Source organism: Oryctolagus cuniculus, chromosome 17 (assembly GCF_051225735.1).
Source record: "Oryctolagus cuniculus isolate XC-2025 breed Fujian yellow rabbit chromosome 17, ASM5122573v1, whole genome shotgun sequence".
Taxonomy (NCBI): Eukaryota; Metazoa; Chordata; class Mammalia; order Lagomorpha; family Leporidae; genus Oryctolagus; species Oryctolagus cuniculus.
The window spans coordinates 70889642-70909046 of NC_142883.1; the positions used below are offsets into that span (position 1 = coordinate 70889642).

Below are 19405 nucleotides of genomic sequence, written 5' to 3' on the forward strand. Positions count from 1 at the left end.
ATCTAGGCCTTGGAGCCCATGCCTGAAGGTGGCAGATGAGGCCATCACAAGGCACGTCCCAGTCGCAGGCACTGCCCGGCGAGGCCATGCATACCTGGGGAGCCCGCCCTGTCCTGACCGCAAGGGGTTGCAGGGAGCCAGGCTGAGATCATGCCCTGGCCTCCAGGTCCCAGCAAACAACAAACAGCCAGCCCATGACTCACTGGGACCGCAAAGTATTATAATAAATGAAATGATATAGGAAAACATAATAGGTCAATTACAAGCAAGAGATAATAAAAAATACAAGAGTTGTCAAGGTTCCCAAAAAAGCAATCCAAATAGGCGAAAAATGCAAAAAGACAATCACTGATTGTTTAGATTACATGTTGAAAACATTTAATAAAACTCAGCATCTAATGAAAAAACCTTATATCAGTGAAAACAAGCAGAAAGTAACTTCTTCAATCTGATCAAGATTAAAAGAAACCTACAAAAACCAACACAACTAATACAACTAATACAGAACCTTTGAAAGCTTTTCCCTGGATGTAAGCCTACACCCAGATGCCACCACTATTTCTTTTCAACTTTCTATTGTAAGGGTAGTCAGGGAAATAAATGGCAAAAAAATGTGTAAAGTTCAATTTATAAGGAATGAAATTGTGTATATATATATATATATACACACACACACACACACACGAAGAATTACATAGGATGACACATAAATACCTAGATAATTCATAAAATCTAATAATAAATACAACTGATAAATAAATTTAACAATATTACTGGAAAGATTAATGCATAAAATCCACTAATTACTAAGTACCAGCAAGAAACAAACAGAAAATAATATTAAAGTACAAGAGGCAGACTAGAAAACAAATATCTAGGAGAGATGAAAAAAATTGAATTTGTAATATCTGTAAACATTCTTAATATTAAAAACCCCACATAGAAATGAGTCAGCAATATGAAGGAAATGAAAAAGGCCAAAGCCAATAAACAGCCAATACTCTCTAACTCACCTAAGCAGGTGGCTGCAGCCTCCAGGTGGGATTCTCCCAGGAAAACCTGTGGGGAGGCAGGAGGGTCCCAACAGGTGGCAGGATCCCGCTGGTGAAAGGGTGCAGCCCTGGGGGAGGCCCTTGGCCCCTGAACCCAGGCCTCACCTCTCTACCATCTGGAGCAGCCTGGAGTTCCCGTCCCTGCTGTAAAGATGCTGATTTGTTGTGACTTCTGTGTCGTCCATGCTGATGGCTATGCGAGCTGTCCAATCAGGCGCGGTGACATCACTGCCACATAATCACACTGGATTGTGACACCACAGAGTTCCAAATTCCTGGAGGAGAGAGGTCCAAGGAGGGGTCTCTGCTGCTGGGTGGAGGTAGTGCAGCATCCGCTGTTCTCTGACCTTTTCCACCACAACACAGCCCATCTTGGATACCTGGGAATGGTGAGTGTGTGTGGCCAGGTGTCCAGAGTCGGGGAAGGGGAAGCTGGTGGTACCTGCTGGCAGGACGCTGGCTCCCAGAGGGCGTCTCTGGAACCTTGGGCCCCATCTTGCTGTCAGCACAGCACTTCCCTGGGTTCCTTGTGGTCTAGTGGGTGGGGCCTGGACTGGCACCCTGGACCCAGGCACCCTGCCCCTTCCCTGTTAGCAGAGAAGTCTCAGCCCCAGAGCCATCTGTGGAGAGCTGAGTGGCAGCAGCCCCGCATCTCCCCGATTGTGCAGTGTGGACAGAGTGGTCACTAGGCAGCAGCAGTGCTGTGTGTATGGGGTTCATGCACGTGACGAGCTGTCATCTATGGGGACCTCAATTCTCCTTTCTTCCCATGCAGGAAACAGGGTCTCAGTTCCAAGACCTGCCCTTTCTGCGTAGCTTTATAGGAAATACCCCAGTAGTTTTAGTATGTGGAATTATTAACTAGAAACAGTGTAGAATGCCTAACGATTTCTAAAATTTACAAGGAGATTGAAACTGTTTAAATTTATTAAACAGTTTTTATGTGAGACTGTCAAGAAAACTTGAGAAAAGTTCTACTTTATTATACACAATCCTTTGAGATCATATAAATAGATGTTTTTGCACTGATATTTGGCAAATAATGAAAGATTTCCCATGAGACTTTTTTTTAATTTTTTTTAACTTTTATTTAATGAATATAAATTTCCAAAGTAGGATTTATGGATTACAATGGCTTCCCCCCCATACCGTCCCTCCCACCCACAACCCTCCCCTTTCCCACTCCCTCTCCCCTTCCATTCACGTCAAGATTCATTTTCGATTATCTTAATATACAGAAGATCAGCTTAGTATACATTAAGTAAGGATTTCAACAGTTTGCTCCCACACAGAAACATAAAGTGAAAAATAATAGATGATTTTTTTTAAATGATGATGAAATCAGATCAGACCTATTGTCATGTTTAATCCCAGTGAGAGTCAAGTTGGGAGTTGATAATTTCTTTTTTTTTTTTTTTTTTTACAGAGGATCAGTTTAGTATGCATTAAGTAAAGATTTCAACAGTTTGCACCCCCATAGAAACACAAAGTGAAATATATTGTTTGAGTACTCGTTATAGCATTAAATCTCAATGCACAGCACATTAAGGACAGAGATCCTACATGAGGAGTAAGTGCACAGTGACTCCTGTTGTTGACTTTACCAATTGACACTCCTATCTATGGCATCAGTAATCTCCCTATGCACCAGTCATGAGTTTCCAAGGCTATGGAAGCCCTCTGAGTTCTCCAATTCTTATCTTGTTTAGACAAGGTCATAGTCAAAGTGGAGGTTCTCTCCTCCCTTCAGAGAAAGGTACCTCCTTCTTTGAAGACCTGTTCTTTCCACTGGGATCTCACTCACAGAGATCTTTTGCCAGAGTGTCTTGGCTTTCCATGCCTGAAATACTCTCATGAGCTTTTCAGCCAGCTCTGAATGCCTTTAGGGCTGATTCTGAGGCCAGAGTGCTATGTAGGACATCTGCCATTCTATGAGTCTGCTGAGTATCTCACTTCCCATGTTGGATCACTCTCCCCTTTATTTATTCTATTGGTGTTAGCAGGTACTAGACATGTTTATGTGCTCCCTTTGACTCTTAGTCCTATCATTATGATCAATTGTGAACTGAAATTGATCACTTGGAATAGTGAGATGGCATTGGTACATGCCACCTTGATGGGATTGAATTGGAATCCCCTGGTATGTTTCTAACTCTACCATTTGGCCATGAGACTTTTTGTAAAGGAATTAGGACACATATTAGTTTCTCACTTTATGTCTTCATTTTTAAATATTGTTTATAGCCATTCACAATATTCCCACTAAACTAGGGTCTTTTTACATTTTACTTGTTAAACTTTTTTTGGTGAAGTATTAAGACTTTTTTTTTTTACTGTAAAGTGTATTTAAAATGTTATCTCAAAAACTAAAGAAAAATGCAAGGAAGAAGAGTGGGAGAGAGAGAAGAAAGATATATCATTATGCTTTTAGAATTGTGTATACAAACAATATTGCATCTGTTTAAAAAACTAGCAATTTGGCTGGTGCCACAGCTCACTAGGCTAATCCTCCACCTACGGCGCTGGCACCCCGGGTTCTAGTCCCGGTTGGGGCACCGGATTCTGTCCCAGTTGCTCCTCTTCCAGTCTAGCTCACTGCTATGACGGAGGAGTGCAGTGGAGGATGGCCCAAGTGCTTGGGCCTGCACGCACATGGGAGACCAGGAGGAAGCACCTGGCTCCTGGCTTCACATCAGCGTAGTGCACTGGCTGTAGCAGCCATTTGGGGGGTGAACCATTGGAAGGAAGACCTTTCTCTCTGTCTCTCTCACTGTCTAACTCTGCCTGTCAAAAAACAAAAAAACAAACAAAAAAAAAACAAAAACAAAAAAACAAAAAACTACTGATTTGACAAATATTAAAACAAAATGAGACATTGTAGATACTTTCATTTTGATTATCATTCTTATCTAGGAGATCAGAAAGCAATCCTATCTTCTCATGTTAAAATATCCTAATAAATTAGAGTGGATAGAGTTCTTGGCTCCTGGCTTCAGCATGGCCCAGTCTTGGCCATCATGGCCATTTGGAGAGTGGACCATCAGATGGAAGAGCTCTTTCTCCCTCACTGTCTCTATAACTGCCTTTAAAGTATATAAATATGTTAAAGATTTTCCTTAACTTCATTCTAAAAATGTGTCTCTGTTTACATGTATGCATTATATGTGCATCACAGAACATTCAGAAAACTTAATATAGGCCATGGGAAGAGATCAAATCTCTTCTATATTCAAGTCACTTAACATTTACACACAGATACATGCATATACACGTACATTTTACAAACAAAACCATGACCAAACAGACATGCTACTTTGTCTTCTACTTTTCCTGCTCAACAGTGTGTAATTTTCCCTTCATGGTGTTAACTACTCTTTTTAAAGGTTGTGATTTTAATTGGCTGAAAATATTTTCTCCTTTTGACAACTTAAGTTTTAACAATTTTCTATGATGAATAATTATAGTAAACACTCTTCATATAACTCATTATTCATATGTCTGATTTTTAAGATTAGACTGCTTTGTGAAATTGAATTACTAAGCTTGAGGTTAATTATATATAAATGAATGGAGGGCCCAGCACTGTGGCATAGCAGGTAATGCTGCCACCTGCAGTTCTGGCATCCCATACGGGTGCTAGTTCAAGACCTGGCTGTTCCACTTCTGATCCAGTTCCCTGCTGTGGCCTGGGAAAGCATTAGAAGATGGGCCAAGTCCTTGGGCCCTTGCATCCTTCTAGAAGACCTGGAAGAAGCCCCAACTGTTGTGGCCCACTGGGGAGTGAACCAGCAGGTGCAAGACACCTCTCTCTCTCTCTGCCTCTGCCTCTCTGTATCCCTTTGAAATAAATAAAAACATCTTAAAAATTTAAATGAATGGAATAAATTTAATGCATTTCACATATATGGTTTTAAGAGAATAATGATACTTCCCACTCTACCCTCTCTCTCCCTCCCTCTTCCTTCCTTTATTATTTTACTCTTAATTTTTACAATGACGTACTTTTAATTTACTTTATACACAAGCTTAACCCTCCACTAAATAAAGAATTCAACCAGTAACAAGTTGTAATTCAGTAAAAAAACAAACAAAAAAGCCAACCAAACAAGCAAAAATAAAAAAAAAACCCACTGTCCCTCAAGAGTATAGACCAGGGCTAAAAAAGTCAAATGTAAAAATATCAATTTTGATCATGTGCACTACATTTTTTACTCTGTATATTATCCATAACAAATCAGGGAAACATATGCTATTTATTTTTATGGGGATGGTTTATTTCACCAAGCATAACAGTCTCCAGTTGCATCTAGTTTCTTGCAATAAAAAAAGGATTTCATTTTTAATGACTGAGTAGTATTCCATTGTGTGTGTGTGTGTGTGTGTGTGCACATCTCACAATTTCATTAATTAGTTATCAGTTGATGGACTCCTGGCTTCAGATTGGCCCAGCTCTGGCCATTGTGGCCATTTGGCAAGTGAATCAGCAGATCGTTCTAACTCACTCTCTCTCTCTCTCCCTCCCTCCCCCTCTCTCTAATGCTGCCTTGCAAATAAATATTTTTTTTAAATAAAAGAACTATCCTGTAGTCTCCATTGATGACCCCTTTAACCAGAATGACTGGGCCACTGAGCCCTCATTCCTTTTGGAAGTTGGCATCCGGATCATGGAGGATGACCTCATGGTCACAACCCAGGAAGACCGCCCAGGCTGTGGAGAAGAAGGCCTGCAGCGGTACTGCTGTTAAAGGGCAGCTAGACTGGTCCAGTAACCGATCCACTCAGGCCTGTAAACCAGCTCAGTTTAATGGCTGGGGGGTGGTGGTGACTATGAGCCACACTCTGGGAAGATGCAGCACACATTCATCGCCGACCTTGTGGTGGGGCTCTCACAGGATACATCAAGACTGGTGACCCCTGCCACTTGGAGCATATGGCCAAACACAAAAAACTCGTGAGGATTGAGGTAAAGCTACCGCCTACAGTGCCAGCATCCCATATGGGCACTGGTTTGATTCCCAGCTACTCCACTTCCAATTCAGCTCTCTGCTGTGGCCTGGGAAAGCAGAAGATGGTCCAAGTCCTTGGAACCCTGCACCCACATGGGAAGACCTGAAGGAAGCTCCTGGTTCCTGGCTTCGGATTGGTGCAGCTCCGGCAATGAACCAGCAGATGGAAGACCTCTCTCTCTCTTTCTCTCTCTCTCTGTGTCTGTCTCTCCTTTTCTCTGTGTGCAACTTTGACTTTCAAATAAATAAATCTTTAAAAATATAAGTTCCATTAACCTGAAGGCCATGTGAGAAACAGGAGACCCTGGGACTCCACTGGACACACCCTGGAGTCCATCTCCCTGAAATAAGCACTAGTGCTAAACAAATAAATAAATAAATAAATGTTATCAAAATTTGTTTTCTGTATTCCTTTTCATGCTGAAAAACTTCAAAATTAAATAACAGGATACAAGAAATTGTTTAGAATTAAAGAGCTTTATTAGTGTAAGTTTGTTATAAATGAGAATACAGTATATGCTTTCAATACATAGGGAGGGGCCAGCACTGTGGCATAGCAGGTAAAGCTGCCAACTGCAGTGCCGGCATCCCATATGGGTGCCAGTTCAAGTCCCAGCTGCTCCCCTTCCAATCCAGCTCTCTGCTATGGCCTGGAAAAGCAGTAGAAAATGTCCCAGGTGCTTGGAGCCCTGCATCCACCTGGGAGACCTGAAGAAGCTCTTGACTTTGGATCAGTGCAGCTCTGGCCGTTGTGGCCATCTGGGGAGTGAACCAGTGGATTGGAAGATTTCTCTCTCTGTAACTCTGCCTTTCAAACAAATAAAGCTTTTAAAAAACACATAGGGAGAAATACATTTTCAGAATAATGATTCCCAAGAAAAACACTTGTGAAAAAGGTTTTTTTTTTCCAAACATGGAAACATCATGACATAATTTACAAAAGGATCATGACTTATTTTCAGAAAATCAATCAGAAAGGAAGGTGAAAGATAACAACTGATTTTCTAAAATTCTGAAATGAATCTTGAAATAGAATTAAAATTATGATAGCTCAATGCTCTTTCACTGACTTTAAGGAGAGAGACAATCTATGAATCCTATGACAAACTTTCTCAATGGAAATATGCAGAGAAAATATCTGCAGACTCAAAATGATTGCACTGGGAGTCATAACTATTGATTATAAATGAAATTATATCAAAGTACAGAATTTAAAGGGAGGGACATGTCCAAGGTCCAACACAGAAGAGAGGTGGGGAGCTATAGGAAGTTCAGCAGGCTAAGGTCTATAGTGGCCTTATGCAATAAATATTTATAACGGGGAAAGGAGACTGCAAAACTCACTTTAAATATGTTTATAAGCAAAAGTTTTTATCCTATATCATGTAAAATGAAGAAATGTGACCAATTGGAAAGTTTTCAGGAAACCTGATCTTGAGTTAAGAGAGATTAGTGATTTTTTTCCCTGATGAGAAAATGAAATGTTCAGGAAATTCTGAAAAACTCTTCAAAAAAAGGAGATTTATTCATTTATTTGAAAGGCAGAGTTAGAGGGGAAAGAGGGAAAAAAGGAGGAAGAGGGGGAGATAAAGAGCGCGAGAGAGAGAGAAACACCTCCATCCACTTGTTCACTCCCCAGATGGCTGCAACAGCCGGGGCTGGGGAGGGCCAAAGCCAGTAGCCAGCAGCTTCATCTGGGTTTCCCATGTGGGTAGAGGAGGCCCAAAAAGAATTGGACCATATTCCACTGCTTTCCCAGGAGCACTAACAGAGAGCTGGATGCAAAGTGGAGCAGCCGGATTCATAGAGGTGCCCATGTGGAATGCTGGCACTGCATGTGGTGACTTAACTTTCTATGCCACAGTGCCAGCCCCTTGAGCAAGTCTTAATGCCCACTTGCTAACATTGGTCCTTTACTGGGATAAGTAAAATTAAATAACACTTATAGGTCATTTTCTAAATAAATGTGAGAAAGTTAATATGTACATGCTTTCAATGCATAGGAAGGGGCCACACTATGGCATAGCAGGTAAAGCTGCCACCTACAGTGCTGGCATCCCATATGGGCACCGGTTCAAGTCCCAGCTGCTCACTATATTTGAAATGTCACAAACACACTGGAAAGTCTAATGAAATTTAAAGTTACATTTTCTTGATATTAATATGAAGATATTATATCAGTATATATTCTAACAATACCAAATATTCAGCAATCTACAGCAAGAAATACATAATTAGGTCATGTGTTTGTGAGGCGTAGTTCACTTAGGCTAGATTCAACCAGTCTCACTGGGGCTCACTTATATATCTGGAATTCATCTGGATGGCAGCTAACCTAGGGTGGCCTCAGCTTTCCTGACTAGGGCACCTGGGCTCTACATCTGGCTCCATACAAACAGACTCCAAAGAAGAATGCAGTCATGATTTTTAGACTCTAGAAGGCTTGCTCAGGCATATGGTTATGGCCATGATAAAAGATCAAGAGCATGGATGGAGATGGACATGATTTTCCAAATCTCTTCTTCTGTCTGACCTGCACACATCTCAATGTACAAACTAGGAAATGTGGCTGGTATCTAGACAGGAATGAGAAGCCACAAGAATGCTCTGTGGCAGCAGACATGAGTAAAGGAAAGCTGAAGAACTGGAGCCATTACACGCAGTCAATATGCTGCTCACCTGAATTTTCAGATGAGTGACTAACATGTTCCATTAAGCAAGTCAACAAAATGTATTTCTATTGTTTTCAATATGACAAAGTAATTATAGAGCAAAGCCCTATCAAATAAATAATGATTCCCATATTCAAATTTTCAGTAAATTATTAGAAATAGATTTAAACTCTAAACAATTTTTTAAAATTTATTTGACAGATAGTGAGAGAGAGTGACAGAGAGAAAGGTCTTCCTTCCATTGGTTCACTCCCAAAATGGCCGCTATGGCCAGTGCTGCACTGATCCGAATCCAGGAGCCAGGTCCTTCTCCCTGGTCTCCCATGCGGGTGCAGGCACCCAAGCACTGCTTTCCTGGGCCACAACAGAGAGCTGGACTGGAAGAGGAGCAACTGGGACCAGAACCTGGTGCCCATATGGGATGCTGGCACTGCAGATGGAGGGTTAACCAAGTGAGCCATGGTGCCAGCCCTGACACAGCTCTTAAAATAACCAAGGTTTAAAATACAACAATATTGAGTGCTAGTAAAACTATATTTTTCTGGAGAAAATCTCCTCAAGGTCATGGAAGTGAATTTCTCCCCCTCTTGAGGGTTTATTATGCTTAGTGACTGGTTTTCAAAGAATGGGGTAGTGAAAAAATGAGAAAACAAACATCCTATGGTGAAGAACCTGACAACCAATACAATGGCCTGGGGATCATGGTTGACATCATAAATGATATGATAAGTCATGTCAGTAGCATTTACCATTGATTTGATATGATAAAAATGACACTTCACTACTGTGGTCTTTTTCCCAAAAATACAGATTTGAGGTCCAGCAATAAAAAAAAAAAACTGAAATTACAGGTATTTCATAATCTCAAGTAGAGTCCTAAGACACAAGAGTAGAAATAAAATTACAAAATCTGTAAAAGGCCCTCTGTTATTGATTCTAAACTTGTGGGGCTGGTGCTGTGGCACAGCCGGTTAACACCCTGGCCTGAAGCACCAGCATCCCATATAGATGCTGGTTTGAGACCTGGCTGCTCCACTTTCAATCCAGCTCTACTGCCTGGGAGGCAGAAGAAGGTCCAAGTCCTGGGGTCCCTGTACCTGAGTGGGAGACCCAGAAGAAGCTCCTGGCTCCTGGCCTTGGATCAGCACAGCTCCGGCAGTTGCGGTCTACTGGGGAGTGAACCATCAGGTGGAAGACCTCGCCCCCACCTCTTTCTGTCCATATCTCCTCTCTCTGTATAATTCTAAAAAATAATAAAAAAATGAATGTTTATAGGAAAGCTGTTGGCAGGAAACTGGGGACATATTTAAGCCCAGAGCACATTGTATTCTATTAATGTATATTATTTTAAAATTATTTATTTGAAAGGCAGAGTGATAGGGGGTGAATGAGAGCAAATGAGCAGAACTATCATCCACTTGATCACTCTCCCAAATGCCTGCAACAACCAGGACTGGGTCAGTCTGAATCCCGGAGTCCGGTACTCCATCTGATCTTCCCACATGGGAGTCAGCAATCCAACTACTTCATCCATCACTTTCTGTCTCCAGAATACACATTAGCAGAAAACGATCATAAGCTCAGGTGGGACTTGACGCCAGGCACTTGAAGATAGTTTGCAGATATTCCTAGTGATGACTTACCTGCTATACCACAACACCTGTCCCAACAATGCAATATATTTGAATGAGACATTGAATCAAGCATCAGAAAGGACTTTAATATTTAAGATTTTAAATTACTGGAGGCCAGTGTTGTGGCACAGTGGGTTAAGTGAACATCTGCAGCACCAGGATCCCATATGGGCACCACTTTAAGTCCCAGCTGTTCTACTTTTTTTAAAAAAAAAAAGATTTATTTAGTTATTTGAAAGAATTACATAGAGTCAGAGGCAGAGAGATAGAGAAGTCTTCCATCTGCTGGTTCACTCCCCAGATGGTCGCAATGGCCAGAACTGGGCTGATCTGAAGCCAGGAGCCAGGAGTTTCTTCTGGGTCTCCCATATGGGTGCAGGGGCCCAAGGACTTGGGCCATCTTTACTGCTTTTGCAGGTCATAGCAGAAATCTGGATAAGAGGTGGAGCAGCTGGGACTCGAACTGGCACCGATATGAGATGCGGGCACCACAGAAGCTAAGCCTACACCAGAGTACCAGGCTTTACCTGCTACACCAGCAGGCCCCTGCCCCACTTCTGATGCAACTCCCTGCTAATGTGCCTGAGAAAGCCACTGGAGGATGGCCCTGGCCCAAGTGCTTGGGCCCCTGAACCCATGTGGGAGACCTAGAAGATGCTCCTGGCTTTGGCCAGGCCTAGCCCTAGCCAATGCAGACATTTGGGGAGTTAATCAACAGATGCCAAGATCTTTCTCTCTGTTTCTCCCTCTCTCTATAATTATACATAAATAAATAATGAATAAATAAAATAAATTTAAAAATTTTTTCAATCATTCTGTCCCAACCCTAAATGGTATACTTATGTTACATGCAATATCATCTTTTTTAAACCAACATTCTTATTTTTTAAATATTTATTTGTTTACTGGACAGAATGAGAGAGAGAAAGAGATCTTTTTTCCATTTGCTGATTCACTCCAAAAATGTCCACAGGACCAGGGCTGGACCAGGCTGAAGCCAGGAGCCTGGAATTCCTACCTGGTCTCTCATGTGAGTAGCAGGGGCCCAAATATTGGGCCATCACCTGTTGCTTTCCCAGGCACATTAGCAGGGAGCTGGATGAGAAACAGAATAGCTTAGACTCAAACTGGCAATCTGACTTGGGATTCTGGCATCGCAGGTAGCAGCTTAGCTCCCTGTCCACACACAGCTCCAATATTCTTCTCACATGCTAATATCCCTACTCCAAAACCAATTAAAATCTGCCTTGAAATTTGTGGGCATCACTTCTGTTTTACTTTTTATTTTAATCACTGCACAGCACTTCATATGATTTAATACTTTCCAAAGTTCATTTAATCATTTTATTTACCTGAAAAGCAGACACCAACAGAGAGAAAGTTAGACAGAGATCTTCCATCTACTGGTCTACTTACCTAATGCCAGCCAAACTTGAGGCAGGGTCAGGCCAAGCAAGAAACCCAGGTCAATCCAGGTTTCACCTGTGGGTAGGAGGGACCTAAATATTGTTGTCATCATCTGCTGCTTCTCAGATTGCACACTGACAGAAAGGTGGAGTCAGAAGCAGGGCAGGAATTGAAATTCAGACACCCCAACATTGGATCAGGCATCCAAAGTGGCATCTTATCTGGTGGCCCAAAGATGTGCCCCTTACACATTTTTTCCTCGATTCATTTTATATTTTGTAGTACTATACTAATTTTATCCATATGTATCATTACTGACATTGCATTCCCATAAAATTCTAATATTCAGGGAAAATGGTATATTATTCAGAAAGATACAAATTTTCTAGGTTATACAAAATTAAGCAAAAATTGATTTGTCATTTTCTATTTCTTGAAATGTACTTATTCATAATAATATCACTTGTATATTGACTATAGCTTTTAAAATATTTAGCTATAAACACAAAGTTTTACCTTTTATGGTACTATTAATATGAGCAATGGATCTGTTGATGGCATTAGTCTCTGTTCATTGATTCAACTTCTATAGTCACACATCACACCAGCCTTGGTGGTATCTTTTTTAAAAAGTTGTTCATGTATATCAGAACCTCTGAACATGAGCTGCAAACTGGAGCTTTTACTTGTATTCAAAATGAAAATATTATTTCTAAAGACTTTTATTACTTGTATCTACACAAAGTCAAACTCTATACTATTAATTCTAACAATTTGTCTTAAAATTCTATTAGGTCCTAGGAATTTTTTTTAAAATAAAAGGAAGAAATTTCCTTAAATACATGTCTACCAAATCGTCCTATGTTAGCAAGCTTCTTTATGTTGGATTCAATTCACAGGTAACAATATCTTGATTATAATATACTTTCTAAAAAATACTTAATACCTGAATATTTTCAAGGAAATCAAATCATTACAAAGGAATGTTTATCTATAAGGTTGAATGTTATATTCAAATCCAAAAGCCTACACAAAAGTTTAATTTGGGGGCTGGTACTGTGGTGTAGGCTAAGCCTCCATCTGTGGCACCCACATCCCATATGAGTGCCGGTTCATGTCCCAGCTGCTCCTATTCCAATCCAGCTTTCTGCCATGGCCTGCAAAAGCAGTGGAAGATGACCCAAGTGCTTGGACCCCTGCACCCACATAGGAGATGCAGAAGAAGCTCTTGGCTCCTGGCTTTGTATTGGCCCAGCTCCAGTTATTGTGCCATTTGAAGACCTTTCTCTCTGTCTCTCCCTCTGTCTGTGATTCTGTCTCTCAAATAAATAAATAAAATTTTTAAAAAAATCTTCAATTTGATGGTGAAATAATATATTTGCACTACAAAAGGAGGTTATTCACTGAGAAAAATATCTTAGCAATGTAAACTAAATTTCCTAGGAACTTGCTTTTCATATAAACTATGAAAAATAAAATACTAAAATGTAATTATGTTAATCTGTGTGGTTCCAAATCTTTCAAATCTTTAGATGACCTTGTGCTTTTATTTTTCTTCTTTTCTAGACAAGTTATATAGATTGTACTCGATTAATCACCCTCCAGATGTTCTTACCAAAGAGTTACTCTTGGGAGAAAGCTATAGGCATAAAGTTAAAGAATGTATGCAATTTCATTTGTGAAGTTTGGGTTGGGATGCTAAGTTTTATAGTGAAGTATGGATTTATTATTCTGTAGGAGGATCTTGGATGCCTTCAAATAGCAGTTTATAAGCACAAGCCAGGACCTCTTGTTTATTTCCTTTTAAAACTTTTATTTAAAAAGCAGAGTTAAAGAGTGAGGGATATATATACATATATACATGCATACACACACACACACACACGCACAAAGAGAGAGCATGAATCTTCCATTTGCTGATTCATTCCACAAATGGACACAAAGATCAATACTGTTCTAGGCTGAAGCCAGGAGCCCAGAATTCCATTTGGGTCTACCATGTGTGTGGCAGGGGTTCAAGTACTTGGGCCATCTTGTACTGCCTTGCCAGTTGCATTAGCAGAGAGCTGGATTGGGAGTGGGGTACCTGGAACATGAACTGGTGCTCATATGAGAGGCTGGCATTGTAAGTCGTGGCTTAACCTGCTTCACTACAATGCTGGACCCAATCTAGGACCTCTTAAAGAAATTAATTTAAGTAATAGAGCAAGAAAGCTCTATCTTTCCTTTTTCTCTCTCCCTCATCCCACTTCTGCTAACCTAGTTCTGCTGCTTAAAGTTGGAAAAACATAAATTGCAACTGTACACTGAAGGCTGTTTTAATCACACTACCTGTAAAATCTGACAAAATCTTTTATAATACAGCTGACCATTGGTCAGATCTTTCTTGACTTCCATGAAATGAAGGACACCATGAAACCAGTAAGCATACCAAACTTCCTCAGTAAGTATCCTCTGTCTTATCTCCAGCATAACCCTGATCCTATTGTCAGTTTTCACTGGAACAAGGTTAGGCTAATTCATGATGGAGAAAACATTATTTTAACTTTAAATTTCACTGATTATTTCCTACATTAATCCAAATCAGAGTTTTCCTATGTGATGTAACAATTAATGGCAGGTGTGATTCTAAGTGTAAATGAAAGGAATGAATAACACCACAGTTGAACTTGAGTGTTATTACAGGATTTACCTGTTTCAAAATAACTTATCTACTTACACACTTATCTTGATATCTGCAACACCAAATATAATTTTTGAATTCTATTTTCCAACATTCTATCTTCTCCATCCCCACTAAACTGTTTTCCTATGTATTCATTTTCTATAACTAAAATAGCAAATATCTGCAGACTTAGTGTCTTAGAGAAGCACAAATTTGCATTCTGATATTCTGTATGTCATAAGTCTATCAGGCTAAAATGCAGGGCATATTCCATTCTGGAAGCTCCACAAGTCCATTCATGTTTTGCTCATTGGGTCTTCAGCAGAATTCATTCTCTTGTGGTTGTAGGACCAAAGTCCTTGTTTTATCTCTGACTATAAGTGGAGGTCTGTCCCCAGCTTCTAGAGAGCACTGCAGTTCATGGATCATGAGACTCTTTATTCAAAGGAAGCAACAGAAAATAACAGAATCCTGCACATATCCCTGGCCAATCCTTCTGCATGCGCTTTCTTCTTTTACAAGTCAAATGTTTGATCAGATCCACATGGGTACTGCAAGATTATTTCTCTATTTCAAGGTTTATATACTCAATCTAATTTGTATTTTAAAATTCCCCTTTCGCAAGATAATGATTTAGTCCCAATGTTTTTAGGGTTAGGAAAAGGGGCCATTGCTTGGATTTTCAGTGTTATATCCTCAAACACAGGTCTCGTTTTCCTCACTGTGTTTTTTGAAATTTTTCACTTTTGTTCTTTTCAATATTCTCTATATTATAAGGATCTATTCCTGCAAAGTGGACAATCTACTAAGTCAATGGGCAGGAACTGATATTCTTTCTGCCAGGAAGCAGTTATTGTCTCGCCAATGGCCCCTTCTGTAGGAAATGCATCAACCCCAATTACAGGCAATCTCAGACTACAATGTAACAAGTGGACATTGCACAAACTGTGGTGAAATCATGCAATCAATATTGCAAACAGCAGGATCCTTCAGTAGACATTAATTTGTACAGCATATTTCAGTGTCTGTGAATTCAGGACTACTCAAACTCCCTAGTTTTCTGGGCCTTAAGTTCCTAAGGCAAGAACGATTCTCTGGAGATGGGCATGTGGCACAGTAGCTTAAATCACCATTTGGGAAGCCTGTGCTCCATATCAGAGCACCTGGTTTGAGTCCCAGCTACTCTGCTTCTGATCTAGCCTTTCTGCTAATATACACTCTGGGAAACAGCAAATGATGGCTCAAGTCCCTCCTTTACTGCCCACCCATGTGGAAACATGAATTGAGTTATGGGCCCTTGTTTTAGACTGGCACAGCTCTGGCTGTTGCAGGAATTTGAGGAGAGAACCAGTAGATAGAGGATCCCTCTATCTCTTTACCACAGTGTTTATCATCTGCTATATAACAGAACAGAAATATTGTTAACATAAGTGAATATACTAATTTTTCTACCTATCTACTTCTGTATCCCAAAAACCTCCTATAAGTTAACATGATATCATTGTCCACCTGTGAATAATGCTCTCTAATGTACTAATTCAATAAAGCACAGCTTACATCATCATAACATAAGGGCATTTTACTGATGAGAGAAGCTGTTTATTTGCAAGGAGTTATCTTGATATCCTTCTTTATAATGTATATTTCATGTTCAGTTTTTTTCTAAACAAAATGCAGTTTATCCTACAGTCTGCAGAAAAAAAATTGGCATATTATTTTAAAATCTATACAAGAAACTCCAGGGAAACTGAAGTTCAAATGACAATAAAATGCATGGATATAATCATTTGTGAAGCTTTCAAAATAAAAATGCAAAGTGGTAGCTACACACTTCAAAGCAATTAAATTAGTGGGAATTCCATTGTTGGACCCTCTTTAGCAACATGTAGTCATTGAATGCCAAGTATCAATTGTATAAAAGCAATAGTTGTAGATACATTAAATGACTACATCTATGTTGATTGGAATTACTAGAAACAATAAACAAGATGACTCTAGGTAAAGATAATAGTTTCTGGAACAATAGAAACTGTTTTTATGGCTATATCTCTTTACCGTAACATTTATTTCTAGTCTAAATTCTTGAGACCAGTTGAGAAGAATCACATTGAAGAGTTGGTATTGGGGCCAGCATTGTGGTGTAGCGGGTAAAACTGCCACCTGTGACACCAACATCCCCTATTGGTGCCAGGTAAAGTCCCAGCTTCTCCACTTCCCATCCAGCTCCCTGCTACTGCACCTGGGAAGGCAGAACAGGGCCCAAGTGCTTGGGCCTCAGCACCCTAGCAGACTCAGATGAAGATCTTGGCCCAGTCCCAGCCATTAAGGCCATTTGGAGAGTGAACAAGCAGTCTCTTTCTATCCCTCTCTTTCTCTGCAACTCTGCCTTTCAAATACATAAATCTCAAAGAAAAGAAGTTGGTCTCAATCATAAATAGCAAAAAAATAAAGTCCACACAAACTCAAAATCTGTACTACCTATGTTGACCTCATCTGAAACCTTCAAAAATATTCAAAGGAACACAGTTTTCTCATCTCTTATGTAAGTACAAATGGAACCTGCCATCCTGTAACCTGATTGTGGCCAAAGCACTTGTCCTACCCAGGATGGGCCTTCACTCCTGACTGAGGCTTCTACTTCACACATGGGCAGGCAATTGCTTCTCATTATGTGAGTTTGCCATCATCTGGACAGTGCATCTGAAGAGGTAAGCCACCTTTCATAACCTCTCCACCTACAGCTAAAAGGGTTTTTCCCTGTATGTGTTCTCCTGGGGACTATCGCGTGAGAATTTTTCAAAGATTTATTTATTTGTTTGAAAATCAGAATTACAGAGAGCAAGGGTGAGAGAGAGATCTTCCATCCAACTGGTTCATTCCCTAAATGGCCACAATGGTCAGGGCTGGGCAAGGCTGAAACCAGTAGCCAGATCTTCATCTGGGTCTCCCATGTGAGTACAGGGGCCCAAGTACTGAGGCTATCTTCCACTGCTTTCCCAGATACATTAGCAGGGAGCTGGATCCAAAGTGGAGCAGCCAGGACTTGAACTGGTGCCCATAGGTCATGCAGGCTGTTGAAGACAGCACAGCTGCAGCCCCACAGGAGAAATTCTAAAGTAGGTCTTGCCACATCCTGGATAACTACAGATGGGACTTCTTATTCTGGAAGAGTCAATCTAAGGAAAGACTTTAGCTGCTAAAGGGGAAAACCCAGGATTGGGGGCAATGGGAGAGCCTGGTACCATCTGAGCTCACCATTGGCAGCTATGGGCTTTGTACAATGCTCTGAGGTAAAGATATGACAGATGCTTTGGGCACCTGAGAACCCATCAACAGCTTTAGTTGTGAGGACATGGGCTGGCTGATATCTACACATGACTGTCTCTGAGGTAGGCATAGAAAAGTCAAAGTGAGCACCCACTTTCTCTTCCACTTCTGCCACTGTTTCATTCACATCTCCATCTGTTTGGTGACCCAGCTGCACAAGGTATGTTTTTCCCTTGCAGTGTTACATTTAGGTGGGTTCTTTGAAAGGGATTGTCCTTAACACTTGGAGATGCTGGCTGCATTACTGGCAGGATCAGTGGCTACAAACGTGGGCATCAGCTGCATGACGCAACACACTGATTGCATGAGCCTTGGGCAACTTGGAGGAGAGACACTGGGATGTTTTCTTCCTCTGAACTGTGCAGCAATGTGCAGCTTGACTGGACTGGAAAATGATTTGAAGTATTCTTGAAGTAAATGGTGCAGATTGACATTAGGGTTCAAAGTGTGACATGCTGTAAGGTGGAGTCAACAAAATGTGGAAATGAAAATAGGGTGGCCCCAGAGGCAGATTCTCTCCCTCTGACATATCAGATACTTATGCAATGGGTCTGTTTTCATGGTATTTCTTAAAATCAGACAACCAGTTGCAAGTCATTGACTTTAAGTGCTTTAGAAGTACTTTGCAGTTTTGCTCCAGCAATTCAAACTCCTTTCTGACTTTTCAGAAATTCTTTCCTCCATTGCTTATGGCTAGTCTACATGCCCTCTCTTCATTCAGGTAGCTGCTCCACCTGCTCTGTGCTCTAGGTGCAGGCAGAGCCTGCAGCCAGCCAACCAGTGGAAAGGGTGTGTGAGGCACTGGCCACTGAGCTGCTGGGGTCATGCATGGTCTGCTGCTTCCCAGCAATGAGAATCTGTATCAGTGGTGTGTGCTCCCAATCACCAGCAGCAGTGTGATCCACCAGCCTTGCCCAGAGGAATTCCTAGTCACCTGATTTAGTGCTGCCTTGGTCCTCTCCACCCCTCTCCACTCATGCCCCACCCTGGGCTAGGGGACTGTGCTGCAAGTGGGGGTCTACCCAAGAGGTCTGGGGTCAGTGGTGACCCAGAGTGTTGTAGACAACCAGCCCAGCCTGTGGGAGGGAGACAACTAGTTCCTATACTTCAACTCACAGTCAAGCTTTACTTTCTAATAAAGATAAGATTGGGAAGGCATTTTGCTTAGCAGGTACAATGCCATTTTGCAATGACGGTGCTTTGGTTTAGTAGGTTAAGCCTCCGCCTGCAGCACTGGCATCCCAGTTCAAGTCCTGGCTCCTCCACTTCCAATCCATCTCTCTGCTATGGCCTGAGAAAGCAGTGGAAGATGGTCCACATCCCTGTGCCCCAGCACCCATGTGGGAGACCCAGAAGAAGCTCCTGGCTTTGGATCAGCACAGCTCTGGCCCTTGCAGCCAATTGGAGAGTGAAGCAGTGGATGGAAGACATCTCTCTCTCTCTCTCTGTCTCTCCTTCTCTCTGTGTGTGACTCTGACTTTCAAATAAATAAATAAATCTTTAAAAAGATACTTTTGTTTGCAAACAATATGTGACATCAATACAACTGCTTAAATTTTCTCATACATGTGGCTTAATTTTGGGGCCTGAATTATGGCTGATTGGGTCTGTAGTCTAATGATATCTTAGAACCCAACTATTT

General features: G+C 41.1%; 1 long non-coding RNA gene and 1 pseudogene across 2 annotated transcripts in view; both read right to left on the bottom strand.

The window, feature by feature from the left end:
• Window positions 1-358: 358 nt before the first annotated feature.
• The window catches only part of LOC103346015 (uncharacterized), an 82425-nt gene continuing 63378 nt past the window's right edge, over window positions 359-19405 (bottom strand). The window contains exon 6 of the long non-coding RNA XR_016223753.1: window positions 359-1327. This is a non-coding gene — a long non-coding RNA (uncharacterized LOC103346015). The remainder of the gene's footprint in view (window positions 1328-19405) is intronic.
• Window positions 4919-18190, bottom strand: LOC149121369 (Krueppel-like factor 10 pseudogene; annotated as a pseudogene). Its single transcript, XR_016224125.1, has one exon. The product of XR_016224125.1 is annotated as a Krueppel-like factor 10 pseudogene (transcript).